The sequence below is a fragment of the Dermacentor andersoni genome, chromosome 10, assembly GCF_023375885.2.
Source record: "Dermacentor andersoni chromosome 10, qqDerAnde1_hic_scaffold, whole genome shotgun sequence".
NCBI lineage: Eukaryota > Metazoa > Arthropoda > Arachnida > Ixodida > Ixodidae > Dermacentor > Dermacentor andersoni.
Window position 1 is genome coordinate 86,913,256 of NC_092823.1, and position 17,421 is coordinate 86,930,676.

Genomic DNA, 17,421 nt, shown 5'->3' on the forward strand with positions numbered 1-17,421 from the left:
GCTGCACGTGTTACTACCGTATTAATTTGCAAGGACTACATGTGCAGAGGAAAGTGCAATTCAGTTAACCTTTATTTAATATATTTCTTGTTCTGTGAGCATGCCAGAGCCGTGGCCGTAGTTTACAATAAAGGGAGTGGCATCGCAGGGAAATAAAAACATTTATTGCATGTGCAGCGCCGTCCACTGTTTAAACTATATTTGAAATAACGTCAAGTTAGTCTTGGTTTTCTCGCTTGTTTATAATAAAACTTGTACATGTTTATTTCTACTTACAAAGCAAGGAGCATAAAATACCTATGAGAGCACATCACATAGTCAACATCCAACCTTCAAGAAAATATCGTGAAAAGCATGAGTGCATTCTTGGCGATATGAAGTTCCCTTGATAGAGTGGCTCACTATGTAACTAACTTTTAATAGTGAGTCTGATGAAGGCAAGGGCCCCACACAACACAAATTGTTCACTAGAATAGAGCCCTGTGCGTTGACACGTTCACATATGCCATGTCATTCTGCCATGGCACTGCACCTAATCCAGTGAAAGAATCACACATGTCTTCTCGCAACGAGCATGCCGTTGCCCTGAGCCGGCCGCGGCATGGTTGAACTGAGAAGAAAGCCCTGCCTTGGCGTCAAGGTATCCCCTCCAACCGGTTTCATCAAGTTTTCGCCCAGAGGAAAAGCATCATCTCCTGCAATAACCGGGGGCATGTGAAGATCCGGCGAAATTGCCACTTTCACGGTTTTGGGCAGTCCCGCATTTTTTTCATCAATTGCTCTTTGCAGAGGTGTTGACTGCCAAATTCCTCCATCACCTTGTGAACCAGGCGCGCCAATGTCCAAATAGCGAAACCTATAGTTTTCATCAACAAGCGCAAATAGCAGCACTATGATAAGGGTTTTCTTGTAGTTGAAATACAAAGAGCCTGAATCTTTTGGTTTGATGATGCACACATGCTTTCCATCTATCGTACCTATACAATTTGTGATCTGTCACTTTTCTTTGAAGTCTTGCATGACGGCAGACCTCTCCCCACCACTCTTGGGAGTCTTCAAGAATTCGTCTTTCAGCTCCAGATAGATTGCCACACATGTCTCTTCTATGAGCTGGTTGACAGTTGAGTGTCTTACCCTGAACTGTCGGCTTAAGGAGTAGTGCGTTTCTCCTATTAAAAAAAGAAAAACGAAAAAATTGTTGGTATCACTAAAAGTTAACAAAGAAAGACAGAACTCCGCATTCGAATAAAATATGCACGTTTGACATTCATACTGGAACCTGTGTAAAGCGAATCTTTTATGAAGCGGCTATTTTCATGCTATGAAACTAAACTCGATACACACAGCTGTCTTTATTTCACCATATTTGCAACATTATTATGTATCATGCTTATACGATGTTTATGCGCCATGCTGGTCAAAACAATTTAGTACTATAATGTTTGTACGCCGCAGCATTCGCTATATCTACGCCGAAATACACGAACTGTTCATTGCGAGAGGTAAATACAACCATGTCGCAAGGAAGATGTGCTTGTCATTGTACACACTGCGCAGAGATGTAGGACGCTAAAGACTGGTTTCGTTCTTACCCCGTATTCAGAAATGCATCTTAACTTGAAGCCCACGTTCGACATGATATAAATAACGCCTGTCGTGAACCAACCAAAGGAAACGCAATGAGCGTCTTAAGCACGTTTACGCTAAGCGTGATTTATATCAAGTCAAGCATGGCCTTCAAGTCAAGACGCATTTCTTAATACGGGGGTTATCTTTTCCGTTTCATTCCTGCGTCCATGGGCTAACGGAGATGACTGCACGCGCACATTACACGCGACGTGAAGCGCGCACTTCACAAGAGAGCAGCAGCAGTCACGGTCGAGAAAGCTGGGGAAGCCTTCGCTTTGAAAGTCAGCGCGCCTCATCAAAAGTGACACTTGATACTTCAAACTGAAGCAGACGCTAGCGCTTACCTGTAGCGAGGAACCGAAGAGTGATTTGAAGCCGTGTCTTCGCTGGCACAGATAGGCTCATGATGGTTTCTTGCCGCTCGATCCTATGTTGAACGCGGGCCAGAAGTTCGAAAAACTGCGTGCTGCTGACGCGCAGTAGGCGCTTGTATTCGTCCGGATCACACTCGAGCAGCTATTCATAAAGCAAGCTGTGAACACCAAGCGTCTTCTTCGACATCCATTGTTTCGTATGGTATGGTATGGTAGTCCTTATGCGATGGCGCACACCCACTGTGGGGGATTGGCCAAGAATTGTTTCGTCCAGCATAATCGTTTTCTTTTTGCAGCCTGCACCTCGTCGTCTTCACTCACTTCAAGCAGAACAGCAAACGTAAACAAACGCTGCCTACGGTAGACATCCATCTTGGAATGCACTCTTGTACCCAGCAATTTGGCAACGTGCGTAGCGTCATAGAGAAAGAAAAAAAAGTATGGTAACGTTGGAGTGGAGAGCAAGTGCGCGGATTCCGCAAACGGCGTTGCGGCTATGGGAATGCGACCTAACTCCGCTGTGCCGGATTCAAGCGATGACGTCACTGTTTTGTCCGCGGAGCAGGCGGGATTTCGCCCTCACGTGCGTATCCACCTTTCACTACCGCACCTTCCCGTACGTCGTAGCGAACCGGCACGTCGAGCAGCGCTTCCTCAGACACAAATGGGGAACCCCCTGCAGATTCGGTGGTGAGAGGCGCTATGGCTACGCATTCGATCGGAGGCTCAGCGTCTCATCGGCAGCGTCTCAAAACGTTTGCTGTAGCAAAGGAAGAGCCCTCCCCTTACCGCCAACATTACTAGACATTTACCACTGTGCCACCGTGTGGCACTGCACGGTACCGCTAATACAGCTCGCGCTAGTGTGGTAGTGCAGTACCAGGGTACGGTGTTTTATTGCGATAGCAGTTATATGGACACTCCAGGCGCATTTCTGTCATCGGCGTCGGCATCGCCGTGAGGTTCCATACGAGCGAAAGCGTGTGAGGGTGAGCCGGCGAACGTGGTTCGTGGAGCAAAGAACGCGACCCGGATGCGTGCCCGCTCCAAATTCGCGTGAGGCATGGGCTCAGGCCATAGGCGAGGGAGGAGGAGCGTTCTTCGGCTACCTCGATGTCCTCCTAGCCATAGTTTCCTACAAGAATTACTAGAGGGAACTCTGGCGCTAGTCTCTACGGGAGCTGCAATGGGAGCGGTTGTCCCAGCATGAGAATTATGGGAAGTACATGGATTTGCCTAAACTTCGTCCTTTTGGCTTCAAACGGCATTGTGACTTTGTTAACTCGTCATTTTCAACAGTATATTGCGGAATAAATAATTAAATAAACATCATTGTAATTGCCCGACGGCAGGATTCGAACACAGGGACTCTAGCACAAAAGCCTGATATTGAAACCATTAAGCCACGGACGCACGTATCGACAAGCGAATGAAACGCCCTTATGAATTTATCGCGGGCATGCCAGTGCCTTGAGACGCTTGGCGCGTTTCGATTTGGCCACCTGGACAAGCTCAATCGTTGCAATTAATAGAAACTGTACGCGTTCCCGGCGTCTTCTGCACTTCGAAGAATATAGATTGCGCCGAAATATACGACAATAATATTTATATAGCGTAATATACAAAGCCACAAGAACGTCTGAATCCACAAGCACGAAGATCAGACAAATCCATGTACTTCCCATCATTCCCATGGTAGGACAACGAATGCAGCGCCAGAGTACCCGCTAGTAATTTTGTAGGAAACTCTATGCTCCTAGCCCACCGCTCCATACAGAGTGGAGACAACCGCGGCGCCTTCTACGGTGGTCGCCTCGCGAATAGCGGACGTCGGAGTAGATGCGTTTAGGGGACGCCGTAGGGACGCGTTGCCGGCGCTCGCGTCTTGAAAGCGATCTGCGACGTGGCCAACGATCTGCGACGTGGCCTGCGACGTGGCCTCATCGAAGCGATCTGCCATGTTTGCGGAATGCACGGGGTACCGCTAGGTGGCGTCGACTAGAGCGGTCAGCTTAGGATGGGCTTCCATCTCTTTTCGCCTTTTGAGAGTGATCTTTTGCTGTGACCTGAATTTCGAGGACTTCATGAGGTTCGGCAACCTGTGGGGACACTGTGGATACCAAACTTTCCGGTGAGCACCCCGCCAAACCTTTGTGACGGGCCCAAACGTGTGTGAAGTGTGAACGCTAACGGTGGCGGTGAGGCGGCGGCCGCTGGTACGCGGAAGGCGTCGGCGACGCGGCCGCGACAGATGGCGACGCTTACGTCGACTCCAACCACGGAAGCGCCGAGAACGCCAACGACAACGTTTAACGAGTCAGCAGGTCCCGAGAAAACACCCAACGCGCAACTCACCTCCTCGGACGTGGACCGAGGAGGTGGAATACCAAGAAACCGTTAATAACGATTGCATCGTCCTCTAGAGTACCGCAGAAACTGGCGGACCCCATGGACGCCAAGACGACGACGGAGATTGGCAAACGGTTTTGACCGTGCGCCAAAAGAAGGCGCTCCCACGAGCGGGCAAAAAGGGCATTTTCCACGAGGGTGGCTACTAATCATCGGAACCATCGTCCAAGCCCCCGGTACAACCAGCAAAGAAAAAGAAATCCAAGACAAGGCGGCTTCCACCTCTGCCTAAGGATGACTTTTAAGCGATCGTGCGCCCTCACCAAGGTCTCCCTATCAGGGAACTCACGGCGCCCCAGACCGCAGAAGCAGTTATAAACGCCTGCCAAGGAAAAGTGAATGGAAACCACTTCCTGCTGAGATTGAAACCAGGATCAAACAGTTTTATTATCTCAACCCCTGCCAAGAGGTGGCGGATATTGCAAGAAGAATTACAGGCTTTACCTTAAACGGTCGCCTGCACGCAGTGAGTGCGTACGCAGCAGTAGGCGACGACACAAAGAAAGGAGTGATACATGCAGTGGCGTAGCAACAGGGGAGGCCGGGGGGCCGTGGGCGCCGGGTGCAAGGGGCCAGTGAGGGGGGGGGTGTCATATACGTCTGAAGACACCCCTCTTTCCGCCGGCTACACCCGGGGAGGGGGGTGACAGAAGACCTATGGGCCCCGGGTGCCAGAAGACCTAGCTACGCCACCGGATACATGGCATCGCTCCGCACACAAGCCCTGAAACCCTGCTAGCCAACCTACGTGTTCGTGCGCAAGGCGTCGATATACTAAGAGCTAGGATGTTGGGTGAAACGAAAACAGCGGTAATTACCTTCTTTGGCCCCAATCATACAGCGATACGTCTATTATATGGGAGGGGAGCTTCCCGGCTTCCCATACAAGAATACAATTCTGCAAGACTTGCAAGCAAACGGGTCACGGAACGGACGTCTGCCCGAACCCTCACGCGCCGGTATGTCACAACTGCGGCACTCGGGAGCCACAACCAGACCACGACTGCAACCCTGTTTGCGCCACCTGCGGAGAAAAGCATCTCACAGGATCCAATGAGTGTAAACGTCGTTTCAAGCTGCCACACAGCGACCGCAGCCCAAATCACCAAACCGGATTGCCGGCAAAACGCCGGGCAAGACGATCAAGTCATCGTCACCAAAACGGAGATGGTCTGGCACAGACGATACGGACGATGACGACTGGCCTCCACTGCGGACTCAAGGGGACATTCTAACGTCGCAACCGCAAATTCGAAAATCAAGATCACAAGAACGACAGAAGAATCGAGACCAAGGGCTATCTGACCACTCCGCCTCCAGACACCATCGAATGTCCTCCAGATCCCCTACCCCACCCAGGATTTCAGGAGCAGTAGTAGACTTGACCCAACACAAGGTGAGCTGGGCGGGGATGGCACGAAAAGAGGCTCCAATAACCGCCAACCCTGAGTAGCAAAGAATCCTTTCTGAAAATTGTCAGCTTAAACAAACAGTAGAGCTTAAAATCGAGATGGCAACGCTGAAGGCACAGTTTCAGAATACCAAAATTGTGCAAGCTAAACCAGCACAAGGGGATCTACCTGCCGCCCAACAAACAACAATTAGGAACATTGAAATAATGATGAATCAGGTACTAGAACAAATTCAGGCTCTGCAAATATTTCAACAGCAATTATTTGCTGAGGTGCAGAACCACTAAGTTTATGTGGACGAACAAATGTCTAAAGTGCAGCAAACATCACGTAATAGAGCCAGCAGTAACCCCGGAACACCGACGGCGAGAAAGGCAAAAACGGGGCTGTTTCCGATTCGACGGATACCGAAATCCTAGCTAACCATGGCCAGTAAAACAACCCGAACCATGGACACCGCTGAGATATGGCAATGGAACTGCCGCTCTTTTCAGAAAAGAGCGTAGCGCTACAAGCTTATTTAGACGCCGCCATTATTCAACCGGACGTCACCTGTCTTCAGGAAGTTGGAAAGGGAGTAGTTAAGCTTAGAGGCTACTACACCTTTCAAAATCCCATGTATCCTAGAGTGGCGACGCTGGTGCACAAGAATATCGCGTCCAGTGACCACTATTATCCCCAATGCTCAACGGAGCACCAAGTGATCGAATTACACACTACAAAAAGGAGTAAAACCAAAACGTTTATTGGCAACGTGTACAGCCCACCGAAAGAACGGCAGACTGCGTTTTCCGAGATTGTTGAATGGGCACTTGGACATCTGGGAAAAAAAGACAGGTTTATTTTAGTCGGGGAATTTAATGCCCCCCCCCCCCCCCCCCTCCTACACACACACACCCCAATTGGGGTTTTAGGACAAATACAAAAAAGGGTAGAAGCTTAGTAGAAGCAGTAGAGAAATATAACATGCAACTAGAGACCTTACCCCTCGCCCCCACGAGACTTGGAAATAGCGTCTGGTGAGACACGTACCCAGACCTCACCTTTACATTTAACGTAAAAGAGGGACAGTGACGTAGCCTGGATGAAAATCTGGGAAGTGACCATTATATTTAGTTACTCTACAACGACTCCCAAATTAAAAAAAAGCCTTTGAGAAACGCGAAACTTACAGACTGGACTGCATATAGACATTACCCGACCCCCTCAGCATCCAATAGATACAATAGAAGAACGGGTAGACGAAATGATGCAGGCATACCAAACTAACACAAAGGACGTCGCGCTAAGCGAAAGAAACACCAGTAGTGGATCCCCACCTCGTCCATATGTGGGAAGGCAGGCGGAGTCTTACTAAACGATGGGAGAGACAGCGCTTACACAGAAAGCTCTGAGCTAGAATAGAACTGACAGAACAAGCAAATGAGTATGCTAGGGAACTACAAGCGAACAACTGGGTACAATTTTGTGACTCGTTATGCGGAACGCTCTCAACAACCAAGACATGAGCAATTTTGCGGAGCATGCTTGACCCATACAATACAAAAACAGTCACTACTAGAGCATTACGCACATTGGTAGGAGAATTTAAGGGGGATCATGCATCCTTGATACAAACCCTGGCAGACAGATACATCGGGACAGGAGGAGATAACATCGATAAGGGAGAGTACAAAGACATGGACAATCCGAAGCTTGATGCACCCATAACGAAACAAGATGTATATGCCGCGGCTTTAGCATTAAAACGTAACTCAGCCCCAGGCGAGGACGGCATCCCGAGTGCTATGTTAAGAAATATGAGTGATCAGCTACTGGAGCGCCTAACCTGATACTTCAATGAGAAAATCCGGGAAACGGGAGAACTTCCTAAATAATGGAAAGAAGCGACCATCATCTTAATACCTAAACCGGAGAAAGCAAGAACATCGCAGAATCTCAGGCCAGTATCTCTAACCTCCTGTTAAGGCAAACTTTTCGAAAAGGTCCTTCATATCAGGCTTACCAGTTATATCGAAGGGCACGAACTTCTCTCGCACAACATGTACAGCTTCAGACATCTTTCTACACAAGACATATTCGTAAGGCTACGAGATGACGTGCTGCAAACTATCCCTACAGGGGGAGAGAACATCGTAGAAGAGCTTGACTTAAAAAGCGCTTTTGATACGATCTCCCATACCCTCATACTTGAAGAGCTCGAAAGAATGGGCTGTGGAATTAAGATCCACAATTGCATCCGCTCTTTCCTTACTGAGCGTAAAGCCACAATAGGTGTGGAAAATATTCGATCTTCCAAACTCCCAATGCCTAACAGAGGCACACCACAGGGTGCCATCCTCTCTCCACTTCTATTTAATGTCGCAATGAACCACTTAGCACGACAACTAGAGAAAATTACCGACCTCAACTTCGCGTTTTACGCAGACGACATCACCTTATAGGCCTGCAAAAGCTCGTTAGGGCAAAAAGAACAAACTATTCAGGAGGCTATCGACTCGGTGAAGGACTTCGCAGAACAAAACGGTATGCAATGAGCTCCGGAAAAATCTCAGTTTATCCGGATCCACGGGCGTAACTACAGAAACAAATCGAGCATCCACCTAACTTTCTGGTAACTAGACGTTACCAGAAAGAAATATGATCAGAATACTAGGACTATGCTTACAAAGCAACAAAAGAGCCACTCACACCATTGCGACTCTAAAGTCAAGCACGAGGAGCATCGCTAGTCTAATAAGCAGAATTACAAAGAATGATAAAGGGCTCCACGAAAACGAAACCATAACACTAGTCCAGGCTTTTATTCTTTGCAAAATATCATACGGACTACCATATCAAGAGCTTACCCCGTCGGAAATTAAAGAAATCGACCTACTAATACGTTGCGCGTATAAGGCAGCGCTTGGGCTTCCTGAAAATGCGGGAAACGATAGGGTGCAAGCTCTAGGCATATACAACACATTTGAAGAGTTAAGAGCAGCCGTTCTTATGACACAAAGAGAACGACTATGCCTCACAAGCACAGGTAGAAACGTTCTGTCGTGTTCAGGCTGCCCATTGCGACCGTAATACTCCAAGGAACAAACGACCAAAATACCGGATCCAATACGCGAGCACATAGTGCTCTCCCCAATCCCACGCAACATGAACAAAACTTATCACACAGCGAGAAGACAAGCGCGAGCTAAACATCTTCAGAAAACCTTCGGCTGTAATCAAGGCGTAATGTACACTGATGCAGCTAGATTTAGCAAAGGACATGTAATAGTGGCAGTTCAACCCACACGCCACGGAACGCTTCACACATCAGCCTCGATGTTTACTAGGTGCACTGCTACAGCAGAAGCAGCGGCGATTGCTCTCGCTATCGCATACAAGGAAAAGCAAAATAGCTCAGCTTTAATAATGTCCGACTCACAAGTGGCATGCAGAATGTATCTACAAGGCAACATACCAAAAGTCGCCCTTAAGATCATAGGCGACACATTGAAAGAAGATCGTGCAATTTTATGGTGTCCTGGCCACGAGGGTATCTCGGGAAACGGACAGGCACACACTCCAGCTCGAGGCTTTACTAACCGAGCTGGAGATACGCACAACGATGAAAAAGACGATCGCCTACTGGTCCGCGATATACTGAAGCACCAGCGAAGAACCCGGCAAAAGTACGCCCCACCACACAAACTACTCAATGTAGTTCATTAAAACTTCTTTCTGGGCGAGTTGGTGCATACTTGACATAAAAATTGTTACAGCGCAAACACATGCAACCACAAAGTATGAAGGACGGGACACAGCGCTTGTGTCCCGTCCTTCACACTTTGTGGTTGCATATGTTTGCGCTGTAACAAGTTTTATGGCAAATATTGAATGTAGAGGAGGCGCAGAAATATAGAATACAGACGCATACCTACCCACATTTTGGTAGATACCATAAGATGAATCCAACCTTGTACACTAACTCTTGCCCGTGGTGCGGGCCATGGCCTTCATTGCCTCACGTAACATGGGAGTGTGTCAAAAGACCTCATGCCAATAATTCACCTTTGGTACTCACCTTCAAAGGGAGGCCTGGGAGGCCATCCTCGCTCTGGCTGACCTCGAGGCCCAGAAGGGCCTCCTGGACCAAGCTGGGCGGGTCGCGATGACCACTGGAGTCTTGGAATAGGGACCCACCCTGCACCGCTCCCTTCCGCCATTTTTTTCCCTCATCAATAAATGTTTAGTCCTCCTCCTGCAGAATGCACGTAGTGCCGGTAGCTTCGTATGTACTGTGCTTTCGGTGTTTCGTTCGCGTTGAAGCAAGAGATGCTCGAAAGTCAATTCGCTTGGCGCTCCCGCGATTCCTCACTCCAGTATATGGACAGCGAGTTTCCGCGCTCATAGAGCGAGATGCGTTCGTGTTTAGCTGTGCATGCGTGAAACCGTGCTTGTCAATTTAGTTAAAACACGTTGGTGGACTAACTACTTTGAATCTAGAATAGAATGTGTAAGCGCAACTGAACGAGGACGCAGAAAGAAGCTGACACACAGAGACAGCGCTGTCCCTGGGTGTCTGCTTTTTCCTACGTTCTCGTTCAGTCACGCTTACACAGTCTATTATTGTTAATTTAGATAGTAAGTGAATGTTTACAAGTTTATACGGCTGCTAAAACTACTATTCTTACTTCGCACAGCTATCCGCTAATTTGCTATGATAATCGGTGCTTCGCCTTTCGGGCGGAACTGCAAATTTTTCCATTGTGTGTTACACGTCACTATCTTCGAAGGTGGCCCACGGAAACGCTTCGATAGTCACAAGAAATCACGATCAGTTCCCAGGGAATATTAGACGCATTATAGCGTGCACTTAGTGCATTTGACGTTTGTATTTTTATGTCTCGTTTGCTTAGTCATTCCATTGCTGATTCAGCGTTTTAAAGTACACTTAAGCACACTCATCCCCTCCACCTACTGATCACGCGGCAAGAAAAAACTGTTCATGACGTTCTAAGCTTTATGCATTGGTGTTTAAGCCTTTTGATTGATGGGACTATAAGGTCGTCTTCACAAAAAAAAAATGAATAAAGTAACATCGAGACCAGTCCTGTATCGTGAATGTTAATGCACTACCATCTGCAGACAACTTACACTGACCTGTCTAGATCGTCATTGTGCTTTGTTGACGCCCATCATGACATTTGCATACAGTGCCCTTAAAATTGAATATTTTTGATATATTGGTACTTAAAATTTTGTATATTTTCTCTCACGTATGATATGACGTCAAGCTTCTTGTGGCAGTGTGCGATGCCCTTTCATATACATTCTGATTTCTTTGATGTGTCAAAGGTATTTGCTCTGCTTGATCAAAAACCTACAACATGCGGGATGAAGTTCATTCGCAGATCCTACTCCAGCGTTAACAATTATTTGTTTTCGCCCCTAAGAAACTAGATCGTGTGATACCACTCTCCTGGGTTGAACATGAGGGAATTACACAGTTACTTGCTGTTGCTTGGCTAGCTACCAGCGCACCATGCACTTTGGCGGTTTAGTGACGTCGGCGCGTTCATTTTTTGCAGCAGTATTCCAACACGTGTTTATTTTTCCATGACACAAATGCAGTAAAATGCATGAGGTGCAAGAAAAGAGCACATGGTGAAACGAAAAAAAATTAGCCAACACAAGCGCTACCCAGCAACTAAGGTTTTACCCCAAAAGTAACATATCTCTCAGAAGTGGGAAATTGGAGGATGATTGCACCAGTGTAGACACGCTGCAGATCAACAAATGTATGCAGGGTGTTTCACGTAATTCGAGCCAAACTTGAAAAATATGCAAGCGCCACGTAGCCGGACCGAACCAAAGTAATGTTGTTTGCCGTCGCTTGGAGATGCTCAGATCATTTTTTTTTTGCATTCCGCCTAATTGCATAATTAGTCATAATTATTTATTCAAGTTCTCATTTTTTATAATTAAATGAAAAGTGTCAATGAGACAATTGTAAAGCAACATGAGGAATTCCCGATACAGCTTTCTCGTGCACAATACGGGCTACATAAGAGTTTTTTTTTCGAGCGTGAAAGAAGCCCATGAATACACGCAAAATTGCTGCGCGACTGACCGCTCGAGGCAGTAGAGGCACACTCGAAGAACGATACGACGTACACATCGAGACTGTGCTTGCGGACCCGTGATGCCTGTGTGACATTTCGCACAGGCAAACGTCTAAGATAGGTCTGTGGAACATTATATTGTGGCCATCGGACATCTTTAGGATGTCCGCTTGACATTCCGGGCTTTTTATTCTGTGTATTAGATGGAGGCGCTCGATGTCAGAAACTTTTAAAAATATACTGGCACGCCTCGTAGCGGCCTGAATAATTTACCATAAATTTCATACGACGCAGTTTGGCTTTCGTTTCCGAAGAAATATACGTGTTATGATGCGTCTGCTCACGTGGGAGAAGAACATCGTAATATTTTGTCACACGCTCGCTCTGCCTTGCTCGGTCGCCTGCGTCGTTGAGCGGCCGTTGTAGCGCCAGCATAGCAACGAAGAGAAAGCCGGAGCGAGTACCAGACCATCCCGATGTTCTGGTCCCCTGTGTGCACCGGCATCATGACAGGAACACGTCTTGGAAAGCGAAAGCAAAGCTTCTTTGTCGACAACTGATAGCAACTTATTAAGGCAGCTATGAGGTGAGCAATTGTCGACAGTTTCGAGGTCAAGAACTTTCATTTAACGCACAGAAGAAAAAGTAAGAAAACCTACAGGGTATGCACATCGTGCCAGTGCTAAGCAGCAGGAAGCTTCACAGTGTGTAAGCTCTGCGCATAGTGAGGTATGCCATTATCTCCTCGAACATCTTTTATTTGCATAAAACTTCTCAAGGACTCAACGGTAAATATTCCATGCACTCAATATTTTCGCCAAACTTGTATCTGCTTAGAAGACATCTATGAAAATATTTGTTACCATTTTCTATTCAATAGCAAACCGTTGCATATGCATCTTTGTCCGATGAGAAAGGAGCAGCCACAAAAATTGCCAACCAGAATTTCCTATTGAAATTCCGCTCACAGAATCTAAGATACATTGACAGATCAATACACTCAATCTGATGAAATTTCACGAGGACGCAATAAATTCAAGTGCCTGACTACTGCCGCGATACATTCCTCAGACGTTGTCGAATTCTTATAAAGTACACACAGAAATACTGAGATACATTGTAGCAGTCAAGAAGCACGCCTTGACTGCCAGCCTTCATGTAGTCAGAAGGCCACTGCGTAAAAGCACATTCGAATGCAATTTTTCTTGCTACCTAAAGGTCTCCAATGAGATCTGGGTCTTCCATGATTCTTGAAGCTGGCTCTGACGATTTCACATTCCGATGAACCATCTCCACCCCCCCCCCAAAAAAAAGCTCAACTAGTTTATAGTGATGATTAGTTCTCGATGTTTTCACATAGCTCTCAGATATCTTATGTGTAATTAGAAGGTAGAGTGGGAAACAATAACAATAACGTATTAACTGAGAGGTAAAAAAGAACTTCCCTAAGCATACAACACACGCTTTTTACGTCAGAACTTTATAGCTGCGAACAGTGAAGTTGGCATTGTTCACAAGAATTCAAACGGTGTAAAACAGGTGTAAATACTCACTCTATGATTGCACCTGCAACTGATCGAAAACAACAACAACAACAAAAAACAACCCAGGTTCAGCGTTGAATAACAGTTGTTTGCTTCAAGAGTGCACAACTCGAGCAGATGAACGAATGCGCGCTTCAGCGAGCACCGGAACGTGCTGAAAGGCCCAGAGTGTTTCTTGCACTTGGCAAGGCATTGCTGCTGGTGTGAATGCAAAACACAATTCGCGCGGATAAAAATCGTTTCACCACCTAGATTAATAGCCGCAATACAGAGGTAAAACTTATAGCATGGTAAAAAAGAAGTGCTGGCATGAGCCTGCACTGAATATAAGTCCTCAGTGTTACAATACGGCAGCGGCTGATAGCCGTGGGCCACATTTTTTTTTTGTATTCTAGCACATTTTCTTTTTCTCTTGCACAGGCAGGCAGACAAACAACTTTATTAAAGGTCCTGAGGGACTAGCCGGCAGGGACCCCTTGGGGTACCCGGCTCGCCGCTCGCTGCTCCCATGTCGGAATCGGGAGGCCAAGCCTCTCCACTCTTTCACGGGCCCTCTGGACGGCCATGGACTGGATGTTGATTTCGGTGCTTGAAATGACCTCGTCCCAGTCCTGTTCGCTGGTGAGTGTCGTATCCCGTAATGCAGGACACTGCCCGAGCATATGAGCTAGAGTGCTAAACTCCTCCCCACAATCGGGGCACTTTTGATCAGTTTCCGTGTTAATGCTGCTTAGGAAGCCTCACGAGGGATATAACCTCGGCTGAAGCATCCTAAGCGTAATCGCTTGAGATCTACACAGTTGTGGGTCTGGACGCGGGAAGCGCCTACGTTCCTCTGTATAGTGGGAGACGATCTCATGGAAAGTTATTAATGGGTCGCTGTGGCCGATCTCCTCCAGGTCCAACAAAGCCCCATCGCCGTCGCGGCGCGTGAGTTCTCGTGCATGGCGGTGAGTGATCTCACTGGGGTTCGGGCGGCCCGGCAGCACGTCGTCACCCACGCGAGCGGGGAACCACGTAATGTAATGCATAAGGTCAGAATTCGTTTTGTACTTGCTTTTCAGAAGCGACGCCGCCTGTCTCGCAACCATTCCCAAGGCGAAAGTCATGACGGCCACGCGGGAGTCAGTGTAGATATACAGCCTTTTAGAATGCTGCACCGCCAGTGCAACCGCAACCAGCTCTGTCACGTGGGCTGTGACAGCGCCTACCGAGGCTGCATTATAGGAGCTCGGCTTTCTCGCTGACCGCCGTCACCACGAATGTACCGAAGCGCCCATATTCAGCTAAGTGCACGACGGATTCTATGCCGACCGTTTCTTTTAAGATTGCCCTGGCACGGAGCTGCTCGCCTGCCCGCATTGTACTGTAGGTGAACGTTTCTGGGGAAGGTACCGATGACGTAGGTCCCTCTTGAGTTCTCGTCCAACTGAATCGTCTAACCGTGACTTTGTCGCGGCCGCAAGCCCGCCGCCTCCAAAAGGAGCCTACCCACGCTGGAGCCCGAGAGCTTCGTGATCTGCGCCGACCGTTGCGCCTCTATTAGATCAACGGTGGCGTTGTGAACGCTGATCTGCATTAGCCTGTCCATGCTCGCCGTGACCGGAATACCCAGTACTTTTCTGTCGCTTTTTCGCATCAGTGCATGAAGCTTGTCCTTTTCAGTCTTCGTCCACTGCAGCGCCGAGGCCACATAGTTCATGTGGCCCATAAAAAAAGCGCGATGCGCCCTAAGTAGCTAGGTTGTCCTCGTCTCACCCCCCTTGTTATTGGAGACTCATGATTAATCTGAGAATATTCTTGGTTTTGGACGTCAGATGAGCATGGTTTTGGCATTACAGCCCCTGGCATCGAGCAACAGTCCTAGACCTATGATCGAAATCATCCTAGGGATCTTCTGGCCGTCGCGCGTGTACAAATCTATGGGGATCTGCTCCAGCGGCACGAGCCCCCAAACCTCCCTGCTTTGCCGGTCTGTGTAAGATGAGCTCTGACTTGGCCGGGAAGAGTCGGAGAACTGCGCCCCCCAGGGAAGGACTCGGTCACGTCAAAGGCCTCCTGGAGCGCCTGTTCCACGGCCGCCTCCGAGCCTCTCGGGCATCAGATTGTAAGGTCGTCGGCGTATAGCGCGTGTCCCCCATTTGGTACGGCGGCCAGTGCTTAGATAGCCCCTGCACTGCAATGTTAAACAGATAGGGGGAGGTCACCGCCTCTTGTGGCATGTCTCTGTTTGCTAGCGCGAATTGTTCTGATTTAGTCTGCCTCACGTTGAGGACCGCCGTCCTGCTCCTCAGGAAGGACTCTACTAACACGAAAATTCTACCTCCCAAGTTCAACGCCCAAATGTCGTTTAAGATGAAGTCGTGCGACACGGTGTCAAAGGCTTTGGACAAGTCCATTGCCAGGCTACCCCTCACGTCTCTGGTCCTGTTGTCAATCACCTGACTCTTATGCAGTAGCATGACGTCCTGAGTGGAAAGTGATGTTCCAAACCCTAACATATTGAACGGGAACAACCCCGCACGCTCTGTGTTTCGAGATCCTGTTGTGCATCACGTGCTCGGCAACCTTACCTAAACACGACGTCAGTGAAATGAGCCGGAGGTTGTCCAGATTTGTAGGCTTTCCAGGTTCAGCAATCAGTATCACCGTCGCCTGCTTCCACGATGCCGGAACATTACCTTCCTCCCATACCTTGTTGATTTCCTTCGCAATTGCGCTAATGGACCGGTTGTCGAGGTCCTTCAAGAGCCGGTTGGTTATGCCATCCGGCCCAGGGGCCGACCTGCCATTGAGATTGTGGAGGACCTCCCTGACCTCCTTCTCCGAAAACGGATCGTCGAACTTTGGGGCGTCCTCCCTCTCGTCGTGAGGGCATTCCCGTAGTCCATCCTTCCCTAACGGAAGATACTGCCGTGCCCGATCCCGGGGAAGGGAAGTGTCGGAATGCCCCCATCTTTTTGTTCATTTATGGCTAGCCTCTGATTACCCTTGGTATGCTTAAGGTGCTTAAGAAGGTTCCTTTTTCCCCCTGTGCGCATTTGCCCTTTTGCTGCCAAGCATTGTTAGTTTCTGAAAAGAGGCACTTCAGGCAACAAAACACAAATGAAAGCTACTGAATCAAGCCGTACTCACGAACAGTAGATCCGCGATTACTATCAGCTCACGAATAGGGAATCCGATGTGAGTTATATTCGCCATGGGACCATAGGCAACAAGGAGGTCAATCTGTAAAAAAAGGGGGGGCAGGCTCTCAATATATACAAGTTGCAGAGGAAAAAAGCGTCACGCACCAGGAAAAACTGAATCACAGTGTTCTATTGGGCCGTGCTGAATGCAGAAAACTAGGCGCCAAATCGGGCCTCCAATTAGAATAATCATTAGATTACGCAACATTTTCTGCTCTACAATGACATAATGGCGAACGATAGACCTAAAAGCAAGAACAGGTATAATTTTGTATAGCCGCATTGCAGATCTATTTACCGAAATTATAACGAATAGACGAGTAGGTTTCACAATATACTACAGAACTAGTTGGAATGGCTGGTAGTTCGGCGTGGGATGTCTGCGGCTCCGTGGGTAACATGGACCACCCATTGTGCCGGAAAATTTGATTAGTTAATTGGCGCATCACGCCAGCACTTGCATGAAACTGCCAGAAGAGCAAATAAATAATTGGTGCTGCGTAGTGCCTAGGGGCGTCCTGCAACATTTACGAAACTTGGCTAGTGATTTTTCTCACACATAGCGAATGACAAATATGGCGAGGCAAATCGGCAAATCACACACACACACACACACACACACACACACACACACACACACACACACACACACACACACACACACACACACACACACACACACACACACACACGCACGCACGCACGCACGCACGCACGCACGCATGCACGCACGCACCCCCCCCCCCCACACACACACACACGCA

At 48.1% G+C, this 17,421-nt stretch overlaps 1 pseudogene; it reads right to left on the reverse strand.

Moving 5' to 3' along the window:
• Positions 1 to 234: 234 nt before the first annotated feature.
• Positions 235 to 15,171, reverse strand: LOC140213471 (uncharacterized; annotated as a pseudogene).
• Between the last annotated feature and the right edge of the window lie 2,250 nt (positions 15,172 to 17,421).